Here is an 18,193-nt window from a genome sequence, read left to right as displayed (position 1 = left end):
CCCATATGGGAAGTTTCTTCATAATTTCCGTCTGTTAGTTCGTGCCTTGCTGAGCAAGCCTGAAAATTAGGCCATGCTTATTGAAGTATGTAAAATGGAGTTAGTTGTCAGCAATCTGCATCCATATTTGAAAATGTTGGCTTCAATGTCTTGTAACAGGTGGGTCCGGGGCTCAACCCTCTGAGGGGAGGAGGGGAGCCACACCGGCCCGCTAGTCTCACGGGGGCCTCTGTCCTGTCCCTTTAAGGCTAGGCAACAAAGACAGAGTCAGTTGGGGCTCAGGCCTTTTGCTGCAAGGCTGAGCGGCAAATAGTACAAACAGTCTAGGAAAGGCCCAGGCCCTCTGGTGTGGGGGCTGGGCAGCAAACAGTCTAGGAAAGGCCCAGGCCCTCTGGTGCAGGGGCGGGGCAGCAAGCAGTGAACAGTAAGGGAGCTCAGGCCTCTTGTAGCAGGCTGAGCAACCAGCAGTACGGGAGCTCAGGCCTCTTGTAGCAGGCTGAGCAACAAACAGTACGGGAGCTCAGGCCTCTTGTAGCAGGCTGAGCAACCAGCAGTACGGGAGCTCAGGCCTCTTGTAGCAGGCTGAGCAACCAGCAGTACGGGAGCTCAGGCCTCTTGTAGCAGGCTGAGCAACCAGCAGTACGGGAGCTCAGGCCTCTTGTAGCAGGCTGAGCAACAAGCAGTACGGGAGCTCAGGCCTCTTGTAGCAGGCTGAGCAACAAACAGTACGGGAGCTCAGGCCTCTTGTAGCAGGCTGAGCAACCAGCAGTAAGGGAGCTCAGGCCTCTTGTAGCAGGCTGAGCAACCAGCAGTAAGGGAGCTCAGGCCTCTTGTAGCAGGCTGAGCAGTAAACAGTACAGGGGGATAACTGCCACTCGTGAGTGGGGTGGCAGGGGGGACACAGGCCCACCCACTCCACTGTGTCCCGGCCCAGGGCCCTAGGCAGCGGTCATTACCGCTGACAGTCAGTGCGGATCCTGACCGCAACACACTGACATGGGTATTGTCTGATCAGTAGCCTGACAGAGGTCGGCTGCCCCCAGGCCACTTCCAATATCCCCCTCTTGTCCTACCTGGTCCACGGCGTCTGGTCCCGGGAAGTCCCACTGCATGGGTTCCTCACAACCCGGGCTGGGGGGTAGATCGGGTAGTTCCCCGGGGAAGTCCGGCCAATCCTGCTCCGGGGGTTCCTCAGGGTAACAGCACGGTAGCGGGGAAGCTCCTACGGGCTCCTCGTCGTAGGTGGCGCGGGGAAGCTCCGGCAGGTCTTCCCAGTAGCGGGGTAGGGTGTTCTCCGGCCAGTCCAGGCAGCTGCCCGGGGCTCCAGCGGTTCCTCCATCAGGAGCTCCCTCAGGCAGGTCTGCTCTCCCCAGTGGCTGGGCACTGACTGGGCTGGAAGGGCCGGCTTTTATCCTTCCGGGTCGCCGTCTGACCCTCTGAGGGGCGGGCTCACCACGCTGTAGCCCCGCCCCTTCCTGTGTCCAGGGCTCAACCCTCTGAGGGGAGGAGGGGAGCCACACCGGCCCGCTACAGTATTCTAAGTAGAGTATAGGGAGTTACCACACACTGATATCTGAGATACCACAAATAACTATTGGCAAATGCTGACTTTACCTAACAGACCATTTGTTGCTTTCATTAATCATGGCACTTGAGATTTGAGGAGGTGTAACTGTTCACTGACCCCTATAACCAGGAGTGGTGCCAGGATTTTTGGCGCCCTAGGCACTCCCGGTCGTTGGCGGCAATTCTGCGGCAGGGGGGTCCTTCCGCGCTCCCGGTCTTCAGGGCACTTCGGCGGCGGGTCCCGGAGCGAATGAAGGACCCACCGCAGAATTGCCACCGAAGACCCGGAGTGTGGAAGGACCTCCCGCCGCCGAATTGCCGCCCCCCCCAAATCCTGGCGCCCTAGGCGACCACCTAGGTCGCCTAAATGGAAGGCACGGCCCTGCTTATAACCTTGATAGGATGGCAGGCAGATCTCTATTGAAGGCCTGCAAATTTGCTTCCTTCTCAATAGAAAAGAGTTTTCATCTGTCACATTCTGGGGAAGACTAAAGATATGTTCATTTCATTTTTATTTTGTCTAGGGGTGATGGGGATTATTTATGGCTAAGGGTGGTGGGTTAGAAGTGCCTTGCTTTGGGGCACAATGTTTTTGTTTGCTACACTGTATACTTTTTTCCTCTTTCAAGGGTTTATCTTTCAATAATCTTTATTTTTAGGGTTTTTTTATTAAGCCTAATTATGATTGCCTAATTAAATGAAAGCCTATTATTCTTCATTTATAATCTTCTTGGCGTACATATAATGTGCCTCAGGTGGCGAATGACCAGGATTCATCACTGAACTTGGTCCGCTAGTTGGATTGTTAGTTTCCCTGGCTTGGGCAAGCTACTGAGGGGGAGTGCAATGTGAACGCTTGTCAACTTTGAAAGTTACTAATTTAGCATGAAAAGCTCCATTAGAATGCTGCATGATTAAGTGGCCAACAGAGTGGTTAACACCCGCATATTTTGTATTTCATCATACTGTACTTTGGAATGGTCCAAAATTTCTTTTTAAAAAAATGCTCTATATATTCTTTATACACACACACACACACACACACACATATATATATATATATATATATAGAGAGAGAGAGAGAGAGAGATACATATATAAGATACATTTCCCCACTCCCCTGCAATGTTTCCTTGCAATGTTCACCAGTAGGCATGTTCTGGCACTTCCTGTAATTTAACTTTTTGTGTTCCTCTTTGTTTTGTGGCTCTTATATAGTCCTTTGCGAAACAGAATACCATGCTGCCCTCATTTCCTTTGCCCTTGCTAAAAAGCACTCATACTAAAATTCCAGATCAAGGGTTTCTAAAGGTGAGGAATGTTTTTATTTGTTCAGCTTTATTTACTGGCCTCTGCATTTAGAACACCAAATCCTATTACTAAAAATGTGCCTGTAATGGTATTTGTACTGGACAAAATCCCAGAGAATGTTTTTGGATCAATTTAATCAACCAAAGCACTTAAAACATGACATGAATTGATCTAATTGTGCAGTGGTACTAGAAATGTTAAAGTGGAATCCCAATATATTAGACCAAAAAGCCATTTAATGGATTTTTATAGATGTTTTATAGGGGCAAAGGAAGAGAGATAAAAAGTTCACTTATAGATATTTAGCTTGATTTTTTTGGGGGGAATACACTTCCAAATATTTCAGTGTCTTTATTACTCAATCTCAGGTCCCTATTCTGGCATCTTCCTCCCTCTGCCTGTGTCTCTCCCTCTCTCTCTCTCTCTCTCTCCTCCCCCCCCCGCCCAGTTCAGAAAAGAAGAGAGAATACCAATAGGTTCTCAAAGCTACGCATCTAATTAAACCTGCTCATCCATGACATACTATATCATGGGATGTAAGCTTTTTGTAATGTTCTTTCTCTAAGGTGGATAGCTGCAATTTTTGTGAATATTTTATGTTTATCCTGGGCATCGACCAAAACCATACAATGCCAAGAAGTGTAGGCTAAGGTAGCTCAGGGATTTCAGTGACATATGGAGCCTTTCACCAGTTTAAATTATTGCATTCGGATGGTTGCTGGACAGCTTCTGTGAAATGAGGTGGTGCATTAGTTCAGTTTCTAGTAAACAGGGGTTCACCATTTAAAAAGAAAGACCTCATCATTATGAATGCCAACTGAACTTTTGCAAGAAGTCTCTAGAAAAGCCAAAAACTGAAAGAACATATAATCTAAACTATTCTTTACCTCGAGAGGTGGTCCCTGGTGTTCAAAGATTTGATTTCTTGGGAGGGTAGTGTGTATAAAGCTTCTGAGGCTACAGACTGACTGCCGTATGTATTCTTCGACTGCACTAGAGGCTGAAGCCATCTGTGCATGCAATCTGGCACTGTTCACAAACACTAAATTAACATAGTTAAGTCTTATGGCAAAATTAAAAAAAAAGGAGGCCTGAATTCTGTGGACAAAAATGTATGTGCAGCTGGGTACCAATTGTTTGTGCTGCTAAATTACTGTTTAGGTGCTGAAATATCCATTTGTGCATGCAGTCATGGGACCTGCATACACAAACAGAGGAATGCATTGTATATTGTATTGTGCTTTGCTATTTGAAAATATGGCCCATAAATTAAAAAAAAAATGCAGAAGCAAGATGTTTCTCTCTGTGTTCCACTACACGTACTTAGTAAAGGACCTTTCTTTAAAACTTGTATGTATTTCTATTTGGCAAATTTAATTTCAAAGAGCACATTCTCTGACGGGGAAAAACGGACTTTAGTTCTATTATCAGTTTCTTGGAACCAGCGTATTAAAGGGTATAACTGAATTAATATAGGCACCAATCCAGCAAAACACTTAACACATGCTTAACTTTAAGCAAGTGAATAGAACCACTAAATTTTAGTTATGTTTAAGTGCTTTGCTGGATTAAGGCCTTACCTCCTAAATAGTGGGTGTTTATTCAATTTTACCAGTTTGTGCCAACTTCTCAAAAAGTGGCCTCTAAATTTCCACTTGTGGCTATTTATAAACACACTTACTGAATTGTTATGCCTACATGTTAAAATCACAAACTAGGTAATTGATTATGCAAATACCTATGTTATATGCTAGTAGATGGGCATGCAAAATCTAAAACTTGAGTGTGCGAATTAGAGGCCAAATGAAAATGTATCTGTAAGTGCCAGAGAACTAGCTCATGCTAGGGACATCAGTTAGGCCTAGGTTTCACTGTATATCTGCTGCTTTGGAAATATAGATTAAGGCATAATACTTATCATATAGAAGAAAATAAAATGTTTGCCCAAGAGGGGAATACCTTGAATTTCTGATTTTGTTATTGTCCCCATCCTGTAAAAGGATCTTTGTGGGCCAACACTTCCATGTATGTGGAGTCCCTTTGGTTTTCTTTGTTTGAGGTGGGGTGGGGTGTCAGAGCCTCTTATGTCCTTAAAATTTCATCCATAAAATTGCATTGATTCTCTTTTTCTTAGAAAAAGACACAGAGAACCAGAATTTTCAGAAAATCTGGCAGCCACACATAATACAGTACTGCAGACATTTGCATTTGAGATTTCTTCAGCATCACACTTCTCCATTCGGATAGAATTTTGCTAGAGTTTGTGGAATAATGCAGAATCTATTAATTACTTAACAGTTTAATAACTTGCATTTCACCAAATGGATGCTTTTATTGGCTATTTTCCCAACTACTATCAATACAGGAACATAGGAATTGTTACACTGGATCAGACCATTGGTCCATCTAGTCCAGTATCCTGTCTCTGCCATTAGCACCAGGTGCTTCAGAGGAAGGTATAAGAGACCTTGTAATGGACAATCATAGAATAACTTCTCTTACAGAGAAGTTTTCTTCCTAACCCCTGTAAATTAGTGGTTGGCTTGTACCTGAAACATGAATTTATATCCCTTTTTAAAAGTCTGACTATTGTAATGGTGTATATTCTAATTGTTCCAGATAAATGTATTACCTTGTTTTGACCCCTGTTAATCCTCAATGATATTTCATAGTAATGAGTTCCACAAGTAGATTATGCATTGTATAAAATGTTTCATTTGATAAGCTTTAAATTTGTTAACCTTAAGTAAAAATAAAACTCAGTGAATACAGGGAAAGAAAGGAAATTGGATAACATACAACATGCTGTGGCTCAGGCAAACTTATACAAATTTCCATTTTTATAATTATTCTTTCCCCATCCATCTTCACTGTAAAGTGCTTATTTCCCCCAACTTCTTTACTGCAGAAGACCCCAAAAAAGCAGAAAGTCTTTTTTAAAAAGTGTGCAGGATGGGCTGGGAGGGAGGGGGAAGAGTGGGGATGGGGCGCGGTCAGGGGAGGGGCGGAATCATGTCCAGGACTGTTGACCCCGCTGATCAACTCCTCCCCCTCCCTCCCAGTGCCTCTTGCACACCAGGGAACAGCTGTTCAGTGCACACCAGGGAACAGCTGTTCCGTGGCGTGCAGGAGGTGCTGGGAGGGAGGGGGAGGAGTGGGAACGAGGCAGGCTCATGGGAGGGGGTGTAAAGACGTGGTGAAGAGGAGGGGCAGAGGAGGAGTGGGGGGGGAGAGATGGGAGGGGGTCTTGGGGAAGGAGTGGAATGGGGGCAGGGCCTGGGGCTGAGCAGGGGGTTTGGGGCCCATGAAAAATTTTAAATAAAAAGGGAGGTCTTTGGGTTGCTAAAGTTTGAGAACCGCTACACTAGTGTGTGTCAGATAAGATTTGTTAGAATTTTGGGGTAAATACCATATTTCTGAGTAAGGCAAATCTTACCTCATAAAATAGTAGGATGGAAAAATGGAGACAAGTTATTATAATCACAGTAGTTTGGGTTTGTGAGAATAGTTAATACTGGGGAGTGGGGAGTTCTTCAAAATGTCTAAAATTGTGCTGCCTGATCAGTAGAGCTGGTTGGGAATTCTTGCTTGAAATGATTTTATGGTGAAAAATGCAGCGGGCAGCCCAGAGCCCTCTGATTCCCAGCCGCGGCTGGGATTTAAAAGGCTCTGAGCTCCCCGCTGCTGTCGGCAGCCTAGAGCCCTCTGACTCCCGGCTGCGGCTGGGATTTAAAGGGGCGAAACCTAGCTCCAAATATTGGTGGAGCAGAGCCCCTGATTGTGAATATTCCTGGGGCTTTAGCTCCACGAGCCCATATAAGTTGGCGCCCATGATCCTTGTAGAGTATACAAGAATCAGTTTTGGAACCAGTATGTGTTACACTGCACATAGAGACTTTAAAAGAGTCTAAAGATAGTGGTACTTCTGCATGCAACTCTTTGGCAGGATAATATCCATGGTTTCTAAGGGTCCTATTTTGCTAGTAGCTTGTGTGCAGAAGTGTCTCTAAAGTCAATGAGAATTTATCCCAAAAGCTGATGGAAGGAAATGCCAGTATGGCCAGCCCCAAGTTTTCAAAAATTATGAGTTAAGCCCCATCTCCCCATAGCATGCTACTGGGTTGAAACTCATGAGATTAAGAGTGTGTGTGTATGTGTGTGTGTGTGTGTGTATAATAATAATATTTAGTTCTTTCTGTCTTCTCATTTGAGTTTTTTGGTCTTATATTTTAAAGCTTTTCTTCACAACTATGAGCGCTGGAAGAAACTTACAATTTTTAAAATGAAAGTTGAGATTCTCACATAATTCCAGGAGCAGGGGCTGTCAGAAAAATACCAACTATCGCAAGTCACAATAAATTTGCAAGGATTGGCAATGCTGAAATGGCCTTTCGTTTGGATAGCACCAAATTGGATTGACCAGTAAATAATGTAGTGAAAACACTCAAATCCATCCAGAGATATGTACAAGAGAGGTTTGGAGCATGAGTCATGAGTTTAAATTTAAAGAAGTCTAAAGTAATGAGATAAGGGGTTAAAATAGTGAAGGATTGGCCCAGGTGACAGGAAGGCCGTCATGAAAATTTGTAAGGTTGTCATGGTGAAAAAGTACAATAGTTCATATTAGTCCATAGAGTTTTAAAAAGGTTTTAGGACGTTGATTGTACAGCATGTTTTAGTGGTAACTGAGAGAACTGACAAACTTCTGAGTTTGTGTTGCTATCTTGTAATTAATTACCTGTGACACTTTGGATGTTCATATAATCTGTCAACCAGACACTTTAGGGGAAGATCTTCTTATTAAATACTCCATGGTTTGAATTACTAATATATATATATTTTTCACTCCCTGGATTAGACAATTCAGACAACAGAAAAAAAACCATAAAAAAAACCTGGCGTTCTCCCTCCTGTGGCCTCTCCCTCCCCCCCCAAATGCTGTGTGCACATTAAATTTGCGGGGTCATCTTGTAAGCTGTAGTATTTTTTTCCAAAAATAGCTTTGAAACAACTTTAAAGATTTGTAGTTTTTATTTCTTTAGTTTTATAGAAAGGAGTGCTTAGGCAGGGGCTACAGAGTGTGTGGGGGCATGTGTTTGCTATCCATCCCTGCCTAATATTCCTCTTCTCCTCTAGGGCACTCTTCCCTTCCTTAGCAGCCTGACCACCCCCTCTCCGCTGCCTGTAAATTCCTACACCAGCCCACCCCCTCCGATTTTGAATGAGTAATGTTTCAGCTTGGTATGCAGGGTCATAGTGCCACTTAGGTTTGGCCCTGCCATAAAGAGATCAGGCCATGGCTCTCCTGGCTCAGTGGCCTGTCAGTTCGTGGATGTTGCACATGCCAACCTTGAAGATTTAATGTGATTTCAAACAAATTGCATTTTCTTTGCTGCTTACTTTATAACCTGTCTTTGAAGACATTAATAAAACTGAGGATCAAAAGTAAGACACTTAATTAACAAATTAACAGAATCTAGTATGAAATCACAGAGCAAGGAACTAATATAGTACTATGCTAACAAAATGTTTTAAGGCCCAGAAATTATCTGCATGGAGAAGTGTCATTTGTGCCATTTCCTCTAAGTTCAAGAGCTAGAAGAGAGTAAAAAACAAACATTATTTATCTCTCAGCCCTGAGCCTCACCAATTCTAAGAGGAATGAGTTATGAATAAAATCATAATCTAATGAATCATCAGCTTTGCTTTCTCTCAGTAAATTAGTTCATCCACAACAATATGTGTAGTTCCTATAAATACTACTTGAAGTTTTTTGGGAGAAATTACTGCAGATGTTCCTTCAATATTCAAAGTCATTTTTTGGCTGCTCAAATCTTTTCCTCATGTGGTGCATCAAAAAAACTAAGGCCCTGATCCTGCGATGAATTCTGGGAAGATAGATCCCTGGTGGTCACATAGGTCCACCCTTGTTGAGTTCATTGCAGAACCAGTACCTTAGAATACATATGTAGATAGTTCAATTTCTGATCACAAAAAATCCCCAACCTTTCAAACTCTCCATCATGGAATAAAATTACAAGTGTTATATCATGAGTGTGACAGTGTACCCCATAAGGCTCTATGGGGGGTGCTCATAAATGTATGTATGATATAACTGGGAAAGGGTTTTGCTACATATGCCATGTAACATATCTGTGTAAAGGTTATGATCTACAGGTTATGTTCATCCTAGTTGTATGCAGGCACCATTTGTGTGTTCAGAGTTATGAACATTGTCTGTATAATTGCTTGATTTCTAAGTAGCCTTAGTTAGAACATTTGGTCACTTCTTGGGAAAGGAATGTGCAAGTTAAGTGCTCAGTCAGGAAGCACTTAACACACAAAGGAGCTTGGAAGACTCCAATCCACATAAGAAGTCTACCTGAGGAGGTTCAAGGTAGCATGTGGGTAATGGCTGCTACCTGCAAGTCCTGAGTCATGCATGGGCATGTGACTTGCCCATGTGATTCCGAATCTCCATTTTATGACTGGATTCTACACAGGGTGAGGATGGGGTCTCCACCCACAAGAAAAAGTCTATTTAAACCCCTGGGAGACCCCTCCATTTTGTCTTCAGCTGGCTAAAGAAGGAGCCTCTCCACCCCCCAGGATACTTGAAGGAAACTAGAACAAAGGACAGTAACTACAGGGGGTGTGAGTGATTGCTGGACCCAGGCTAAAAGGAGATTAGCCTGTAAAAGGGAGAATTCTGGAATTGGTGAAGATCTTATATGTATTTAGTTTGATTAGACATAGATTTGCGCATTTTATTTTATTTTGCTTGGTGACTTACTTTGTTCTGTCTGTTACTACTTGGAACCACTTAAATACTACTTTCTGTATGTAATAAACTCACTTTTTACTTATTAATTAACCCAGAGTATGCATTAATAGCTGGTGTGGGGGGGCAGGGAACCGCTGTGAGTATCTCTCTGTCAGTGTTATAGAAGGTGAACAATTTATGAGTTTACCCCGTATAAGCTTTGTACAGGGTAAAACAGATTTATTTGGGGTTTAGACCCCGTTGGAAGTTGGGCATCTGAGTGTTAAAGACAAGCACACTTCTGTGAGCTGTTTTCAGGGTAAACCTGCAGCTTTGGGGCAGGTAATTCAGACCCTGGGTCTGTGTTGGAGCGGACGGGAATGTCTGGCTCAGCAAGACAGGGTGCTGGAGTCCTGAGCTGGCAGGGCAAACAGGAGCAGAGGTAGTCTTGGTACATCAGTTGGCAGCTTCCAAGGGGGTTTCTGTGATCCAACCCTGTCACAATGAGAACAAATTCCCATTGGTTGATTGTCTCCTGAGGGAATGACACCAAGGCTAACTCTAGCCTTATATCACTAAGAGTTGATTTGTGTATGTAAGACTCATTAAGGGATAAATGTTGAGCATATCAGCAAAATATAAGGAATCAGTGGGAATTTAACTACCGGTAATTAGAATTCTGTTGAATTTCACATTCTCTTCTGTTAGGCTTGGTGTCCTACAATTACAACTATCATTCAGTGTAGTAAATGGGAAATGTTTTGGATTCCATTAGAAGAATACCTCTCTCTTGCTGTGTGAGTGCTCATCTGTGACTGGACCAAAATTCAGTAAAAAGGTTTTATCTGTGTGCTTACGCTGAACAAACCATTCCTCCATGGCCAGAGTGTCTCCACGTCTGGCCCAGAAAAGGGCCGGCCCCAGACACCAGGGGAGGAAGCACATGCTAAGGGGTGGCATTCCGTCCATTCTTGGGGCAGCTTTTATTTATTTATTTATTTATTTTGCTTTGTCAGTTCGGGTGGTAATCTGAGCGTTTTTTTTTTCTTTTTTTTTCTTTTTTGCTTGGGGTGGCAAAATGGTAGAGCCAGTCCTTGCCCAGAATTAAACATTTTTCTTGAACGACAACAGTTCCGATCTAATTTGACGATGGAGATTCCCCAAGTCCCAAATCTAATGTGCCACTAACCCAGGGGGCTGCAGTATGGGCTTAACACGGCAACTTCAGAGTTGTCTTAATCAGAAGTGCATTTTAAGTGGATCAGACTGTGCCTTACCTATAATAATAGAAAAGCTTTTAAATAATCACACTGCATCCAAATGTACTTACTATTAAAGCACATGAAGTGGGAAGGCTAATATTGAAAAAATAGGATCTTTGAGTCCTGGAGTGCTGTTTCATATTCTCAAGGGGACAAATAGATAAATGGGGAGGAAAGAAAGAGGAAGGAATCCAGTAAGAAAGAATAGGACCAAGAAGGTGAAGTTGGAGGAGGGAAGAAAAAGGTGGATTACAAGAGGAAGGCACAGAATCGGAGGGGCAAACAAGGAAAACAAAAATAATTAATAAACTGAAATGTGCATAAACAAAATTTAAATGATAAAAGTTTAATTTGGTTTATTAATTCCTAACAGCCCTTCTGTGTATATCTCCCACTTTGCAGTTTGTCATCATATGTAGGTATTATTGGAGTTTTCTGGCATGTGGACAATATATATTACAGGCCCTGATCTGGATGAAATTTTAGTCTGTACATTCCTGCAATATCTAACATGAGTTTCAATTACAGTATCTGGCATGGGTCTCCTACCTATCACTTTTGCTCTTTTTCTTTGATCTCTCATGCTATGTAGTTCCTGCAGCTATAATTTGTGTATTTATATGCAGATCAGCAGTTTGAAAATAGAAGAGGGAAAACTGATTATAAGGATCTTCCTTAAAGCCCCAATCCAAAACCCATTAACATCAATAGGAGTCTTTCCATTGACTTCAGTGGGCTTTGAATGAGACTCTGAAAGCTTAGTGACTGTGTTTGCAGGTCTTACAGGAACTAGTCTGGGCTTTTTCAAAGAGGTATTTTCAGTAACAAGTTGTCAGTGAAGTCAGTAACTCAGTTCAGAAGGTGGTACCAGATGGATACCACCCTCCCCTTTCCTATATTTTTCCATTGTTCTCCCCTCCTATTTCCTTTTCTAATCTTTGTGATTGACAGGCAACCAAAGAAGCTAGTCCTTGTCAGTGGGTCTGGAGTCAGAACTCTGCAAGAAGACTTCTATACAAAGCAGTTTCCTGGAACCCTTAGTCGGCGTCTTAGAGTTGGCTTCTTGATTTGAAAGGTAAGACTGAAGTAGAGTGAAGGGAATTTTGTTTATACTGAAAGTACATTGAGTTGTGAATTGAGTTACAGGTACTTAATTGAATAGTCTCCCCTCAAATGTCAGCGGAAAAATAAGGTGAATTTTTTTCAAACTTCCTAAAAAGTATGATTTTTACCTATAAACCTGCATTTTCCTGCTGGTTCCGTAGATATAAGAAATCACATGATCTTGTCACTTGAAGCCACTAGCCAAGGTTGTGCAGTGCAGTCACATATTTTCCAGCTATAAAAAGCATATCACAATATTGTGCATGATAAGATAGTGCATGAATGCTGTTCCCTTTAGTAAGGCTGCACTTATCTCCTGACACTTCGCTGGAAGTTGCTTCCCGTGCAGGGGAGGCTGATATAAATGTAAATTTGTGAGTTTAGGATTTAAAACACTGAATCATTGCACAAGGTAGCTTTTATAAGATAATTTATACATTAAATATTTAAATATAGAAAGCACTGTTTCCAAAATAGTAATAAGAGCAGACAAGCAGATCTGTATACTTCAGAAAACACCATTATTTGTACACATTAAGAAAGTTCTCCAGAATGGATTCTAGTTCAAGTGTGGTGTGTGCACTGGAATATTTTTCTTATTCTATTTTCGGTACTTTTAAAAAGATGGAGCACCAAATTTGCCCTTGATGTAAGCCACAAAGTCTTACAACAACAAAGAATTGTGCCTGTAGACTCCCATTTATGGACAGAAAAAATCTCTGAAGGGATTAGATTTGGGCACTTTGGATATTCTTAATTTATTTAGATTTTTAGAGGAAGAAGTGAGAAATAGCAGATCGAATGCTCCTTTTGTCACCCAAGTAATTAGTGAGGGCCCAATCCAACTCCTCTGGAAAGCAACAATGATCAGCAATCATTTATTTAAATACATGTGGCAGGATTTGGAAGTAGAGATTTATGTTCACTGCAAACAGAAGCTAGATAAAAACATAAAATACTCTTTCTGTAAGGTAGTGCTCCTTTATTTTAGACTCCAGGACCAAAAAAAAAAAAAAAAAGAGAGAGACAAAGCAGGGAGTTCTCTAAGGCAGTTTGGCACAAGTCAACCCACCCTTGCTTTAGGCTGGGTCTTTGCAGACTGACTGCTGAAGACCCAGATCACACACTTCCCTGCAGAACCCATTAGCCTGCAAGCAGGACCAGAAAACCACTTACAATATAAAGTGATAGCTTGTTATTGTGATACCATTTTCAATATATATCAGTGATCATGTTAACTCAAAAAAGAGAAGAAACAAGAAGTGCTACTGTATCTAAAGAAAACACAATGTGGCTCAAAACAGGGAGGCTTTTTGAAGCCATTGCCTGGGTTGAAAGAGGAGCTGCAGGGCCATGCTGTACTAGGAGCCCCTAGGAAAAATTCTGCCTGACCCATCCAGAACTTGTCTTGGAGGATCCTGAAATCACATGCTGTACTAAGACATATGCCACTCTTCCCAGGGGTTGAGCATGCACCCTCCCCACTTCACCCAATTAGTTGTGCTGATTGTTTATTGTGGATTATGGCTTTGCTTTTACCCTGCCCCTCCCTTTCTCATTTTAGGTAGCTATCACCCTTGGGGGCACTTGCCAGGGGAAGTGCCTGTGTCTTTTAAGAGAACTGTGCCCAATTTCTGTGAAGGGTGCAAATGGGTGAGGTGTATTGAAACCACTTCCTCTTCTTCCTCCTATATAGCTCAGTCAAAAATTTAAAATTAACAAGTGATCACCTAGACCTCTTTGTTTTTGGTTTAGTGTGTGCGCAGTAGGAATGTTGAATAGTTAAATTACTTGGAACTGGTAAATGTAGTGGTCAGAGTGTAAACCTTTAAAGATTAGATCAGGGGTAGGCAACCTATGGCACGCGTGCCAAAGGCGGCACATGAGCTGATTTTCAGTGGCACTCACACTGTGCGGGTCCTGGCCACCAGTCCGGGGGGCCCTCCATTTCAATTTAATTTTAAATGAAGCTTCTTAAACATTTTAAAAACCTTATTTACTTTACATACAACAATAGTTTAGTTATATATTATAGACTTAGAGAAAGAGACCTTCTAAAAAACGTTAAAATGTATTAGTGGCACACGAAACCTTAAATTAGAGTGAATAAATGAAGACTTGGTACACCACTTCTGAAAGATTGCCGACCCCTGGATTAGATCAATCTGAAGCTAGATCATGGAAAACTGGCACTTGACAAAGAAGTAGGCTACTGTAGCCCATGAATGTGAAACACAAGGAAATCTATTGTGAAGAGTAGCAGCTGTACAAGGAGAATGAAAAACATGATTTTTAATTCATTTCAATGGACTAAGATGAAGATACGTTTACTAAACTGGGAATAACATCACAGTGTGAAAACTAGCAACCATAATATAAAGTGTGGTGATAATTTCATAAAAAGAATGTTTAAAGACTCCTTCCTCTGAGTTTCAAGTTAACGTTACATCATATGTTACTGTAGTAAACACATGTGACTTTTGTTGAGGTGAAGAATAAGCTATGTTTAGTACAAGGTCAACTTGAACTTCCTTTAAACATTCTCTCTGGTCCTTGTTAAAGATAGGAACACTTTAAAAAAAAAAGAGGGGCTTGGATGCAAACATCCTCTACCTTTGTTACCAGCACAGTACAACCAGCCGCCCAAAAACCACCTAGCATCCAAGAAAGTGTGGAGCATTTGATCAGTACCCAAACCTAATACATGTAGTGAAAAATAACAGGCCAGTTCATTTCACTGGGAGTCTTCGAAAATGAAAGACTTCATGAGTACAAAAGGGGCCAATGCATACTGCTTCCTGAATGTGTATCGTCCCCATGTCACCCCATATTTCTTTCTTTGAGGCAAATGTTACTTAAATAGCTCAAATATTGCTACTGAAAAGTAGAGCTGGGTGAACTTTTTTTTTTTAGACAAATAGCTTATTTGCCAAAAAATACAGTTTTGGACTGACAAACAATTTGCAAAAGGTTTTGGCTTAAAAAAAGAAAAAAACAATGTTTAAATTGAACTATTTTGTTTTGATGTATAATTTCAAAATGTTCAAAGTTTAGCTAGATTTATTTAAAAAAACTCAAAGGATTTGAAAAAATCCAGGAATAAAACCATCAACTTTTTTTGTTTTAGATTAAGCAATGTTTTGTTTGACTCAAAATAATTTTGTTTTGTTTGAGGGGAAAAACTGAAATTTTGGTTTTGGATTGACACAAAACAAATTTTGGGGGATTTTTGTTTTGGTTTGGCCACTGAATTGAAAAAATAGTTATTTGCTCAGTTCTGGTTAAAAAGTTCCTAGACCATTATTTGTGTGTCTGGGGGAAACATTATGAACATAACTATTAAAGCATCTCTTAGATACATGGCTTGATGCTGTTCTCATTTACATTGGTATATATCCAGCATAACTCTATTGACTTCAATGCAGCTATACTTGTGTAATATTGGTGTAATGGTGGCAGAACCAAGACCACAGATTCTTATGGTTATACTTCAATGGAAGGCTTGCCTGAGTAAGGATTCCAGCATCAGGATCATGATGTACTCTTTGGGAATGCTCTGGGTTGCTCCTCAGAAACTGATTGACAAGCTGAAAGCCAAAAACTCTGTAACTGGGCAGATTGTAGGATTATCATCATGTAGGAATAAATACAACACAGACTGGATTTCACAACTCACTGTTAACTCCTGCATCTAGACATGCAATATATTGACACAAAGTGTACTGAGGGAGAAGTGACATTAGCTTACTTTATTAGAAATGATGTAATAGAGTAACTTTGAAATAGGTAGGTATAGGAGTATGTGAAAGTTAAACCCGAAGTTGAACATATTACTTGGATGCATGCAGAAGAATGTATATTGAAATGAAAGGCAGGGCTTCATTCTCCTTGAACTGCTTATTACCATCAGAAGTCAGGAATACTTGGCTAAAGGTCAACGAGAATACATTGATGCCTACAACATGAAAACTTAAAAGTAGATAATATATTTTTGTGGCTTGCAGACTCACCCGTCACCATAATTCCCAACTGAGGGAGCTGCTACTAGGCTACAAGACTGTAACTCAATGACATTTGATAGCTCAATAAACCAAGGAATAGGATGATTTCAAATTGAGTTCTTGTGAACATTTCTCTTCGATCAACTCAGTTAAATTTGAGACACTGCAGGAAGAGTAAGGATGATCCCATATAAATATATAACAAATAGAAGAAAGGGGAAGCTGAGAGTCATTAATATTAAATCAGAAATTAGGAATTATAGAAAATTGATAAGGGAAGCAAAGGGACACAAGGAGAAATCTATGGCCAACAGTGGTAAGGACAATAAGGAGTTTTTAAATATATTAGGAACAAGAATAATCCTGACAATGATATTGATCCACTACTAGATGGAAATGGTAGAATTATAAATAATGCAGAAAAGGCAGAAGTGTTCAATAAATATTTGTTTTCTATTTGGGGGAAAAATAATTATATAGTCTCATCACATGGTGGTAGTAACACTCTTTCCATTCTGCTAGTGTATCTGAAGGCTGTTAAACATCAGCTACTAAAGTTAGAAAATTTTAAATTAGCAGGTTCAGGCAACTTACATCCAAGGGTTCTAAAAGAGCTGGCTGAGGAACTTGCTGGACTATTAATATTGTTCCCCCTCAGTAAGTTTTTGGAGTAGTGGGAAAGTTCCAGAAGACTGGAAGAAAACTAATATGCCAATTTTTAATAATGGTAAACAGGATGACCCAGGTAATTATAGGCTTGGTATCTATCCTGGGCAAAATAATGGAGAGGCTGATATGGGACTCAATTTAATGAAGAATTAGAAAATAATATAACTAATGCAAATCAATATGGGCTTATGGAAAACTGATCCTGTCTAACTTATAATTTTTTGAGTTTATAAGTTTGGTTGATGAATGTAATGGTACTGACATAGTAAATTTAGACTCTTTTTTCTAAGGTGTTGGACTTGGTACCATACAACATATTCATTAAATACTAGAATGACATGAAATGAACATGGCACGCATTAAATGAATTAAAAATATGCTTACTGATAGGTCTAAAATATAATTGTAAACAGGGAATTTTTACTGAGTAGGTGTGTTTCCAGTGGAGTCCTTCAGGAATCAGTCTTGTGCCCTAGACTATTTAACATTTTTATCAGTGACTTGGAAGAAAACATAACATCATCACTGATAAAGTTTGTAGATGACCCCAAAATTGAGGGAGTGGTAAATAATGAAGAGGACAGGTTACTGATAGAGAGAGAGCTGAATAGCTTGGTAAATTGGGTGCAAGGAATGAATATGACTTTCAATATGGGTAAATGTCCACCTCTAGGAACAAAGAATGTAGGTCATATTTGCAGAGTGGGGGACCCTATCCTGGGAAGTGGGCAGTCTGAAAAAGATTTGGGGATCATGGTGAATAATCAGATGAAAATAAACTCCCAAATTTATGATGTGGCCAAAAGAGCTAATGTATTCCTGCATACATAAATAGGAAAATTTTGAGTGGGAATAGAGAGGTTACTTTACTTCTGAATTTTGCACTGGTGCAACCACTGCTGGAATACTGTCTGGTTCTGGTGCCAACAATTCAAGAAGGATGTTGATAAATTGGAGTTTTCAGAGAAGAGTCACAAGAATGATTAAAGGATTAGAAAACATACCTTATAGTGATTAAGCCAAATAGTCTCAAGGAGCTCAACAAGGAGAAAGCTAAGGGGTGACTTGATTAGTCTAAGTGCGTACGTGGGGAATAAATATTTAATAATGGTCTTTTCAATGTAGCAGAGAAAGGTCTAACACCATCCAATGGCTGGAAGGTGAAGATAGAGAAATGCAGACTGGAAATAAGGCATAATTTTCTGACATTAAGGGCAATTTACTAAGATGGATTCTTCATCACTGACCATTTTAAAATCATGATTGGATGTTTTTTTCTAAAAAATATGCTAAAAGAATTGTTTTGTGGGAAGCTCTATAGCGTGTGTTATACAGGAAGGAAGCCTAGACTATCACAATTGTCTCTTCAGGACTTGGAATCTATGAATAGTTAAGGCAGTTGAATCCAATTCTCTGGGGCAGCATTCTATTCCTGTCTCTGTCCCTGTATGATGCATCTAAACCCCATTTTGCATAGCTGGCCACTAATTATGTGATCCTCATTTTCTGAGTACCCT

The 18,193-nt window shown here is 40.8% G+C and overlaps 1 protein-coding gene across 1 annotated transcript in view; it reads left to right on the top strand.

The window, feature by feature from the left end:
* The first annotated feature begins 10,230 nt into the window (after positions 1 to 10,230).
* Positions 10,231 to 18,193, top strand: part of CTNNA3 (catenin alpha 3) — a 967,088-nt gene continuing 959,125 nt past the window's right edge. The window contains exons 1-2 of the mRNA XM_045025624.1: positions 10,231 to 10,307; positions 11,854 to 11,977. The gene's annotated coding sequence lies outside the window, so the exon portion shown is untranslated. The remainder of the gene's footprint in view (positions 10,308 to 11,853; positions 11,978 to 18,193) is intronic.

The sequence above is a fragment of the Mauremys mutica genome, chromosome 7 (assembly GCF_020497125.1).
Source record: "Mauremys mutica isolate MM-2020 ecotype Southern chromosome 7, ASM2049712v1, whole genome shotgun sequence".
Taxonomy (NCBI): Eukaryota; Metazoa; Chordata; order Testudines; family Geoemydidae; genus Mauremys; species Mauremys mutica.
The sequence above is the reverse complement of the archived record's forward strand: the minus strand, read 5'-3'. Positions and strand labels throughout refer to the sequence as shown.